The sequence below is a fragment of the Cynara cardunculus genome, assembly GCF_001531365.2.
Source record: "Cynara cardunculus var. scolymus isolate 2C chromosome LG 5, CcrdV1, whole genome shotgun sequence".
Lineage (NCBI taxonomy): Eukaryota > Viridiplantae > Streptophyta > Magnoliopsida > Asterales > Asteraceae > Cynara > Cynara cardunculus.
In genome coordinates this window covers 9208749-9209949 of record NC_037532.1, presented here as the reverse complement: position 1 = coordinate 9209949, position 1201 = coordinate 9208749, and positions in this window count along the sequence as shown.

Here is a 1201-nt window from a genome sequence, read left to right as displayed (position 1 = left end):
TGAGACTGCTGTCGGATCATGGTACACTTTTATCTTTTTGGCCATTTACCTTGAAAATAGAATTATCTTCCGAGATTACCAAGTCCACTGCCCCATAAGGATAAACTTTAGAAATAAGAAAAGGCCCAGACCATCTAGACTTAAGTTTTCCAGGGAATAACTTCAGTCTAGAATTAAATAAAAGCACATGTTGGCCTTCTCTCAATTCTCTGGGCTGGATTCTGTCATCATGCCATTTCTTTGTCTTTTCCTTATAAAGTTTGGCATTCTCATAGGACAACAACCTATGTTCATCCAGTTCACATAGTTTTAACTTCCTTTTCTTTCCGGCTTCATTCAAAGACATAGTGAGCTCTTTGATTTCCCAGTAAGCTTTGTGCTCTAGTTCTAAAGGCAGATGGCAGGCTTTTCCATAGACTAGCTTATATAGGGACGTACCAATTGGTGTTTTTTGTTGTTGCACCATCAAGATTCTCTTATCTGGGAAGGTCTCTATAATGTCACCTCCCCCTATCTCAGGTTTCTCTAACCTAGATAATTGGTCTGCTACCTGATTCTCCACACCCTTCCTATCACGTATTTCCAAAAGTTCAAAGGCTGACACCTCTACTGGCACAGAATGATTGCCTATTGCCTCTATTTCCTCAACAATTTCTTCTTCTAATTCCTTTACACTCTCTTCTTCCAACTTAAGGTTTTCCTGAATTCCTTCCTCAACAACCTCTTCTTCTATTTCAGTTATGCCTGAACACTTTTCCAGATAATCAGGATATTTTAAGGAGTTGAAGACATTAAATGTGACATTTTGGTCTTGAAGCCTCATGGTCAACTCTCCTTTCTGGACATCTATCAAAGTTCTTCCGGTGGCTAAGAAAAGTCTTCCTAAAATAATTGAAATGTCCTTATCTGCCTCAAAGTCTAATATGATAAAATCTGCGGGAAATATGAACTTATCAACCTGTACTAACACATCTTCTATCTTTCCTTTGGGGTATGCAATGGACTTATTTGCTAGCTGGAGTGTAACTGTGGTAGGTCTAGCCTCTCTTATGCCTAAGGTGTTGAAAACAGACAAGGGCATAAGGTTAATACTAGCTCCTAAGTCACATAAGGCTTTTCCTATCTCCTTCCCACCTATTGAACAAGGAATGGTAAAACTCCCTGGATCTTTAAGCTTAGGGGGTATGCTATTGGTCAAAAG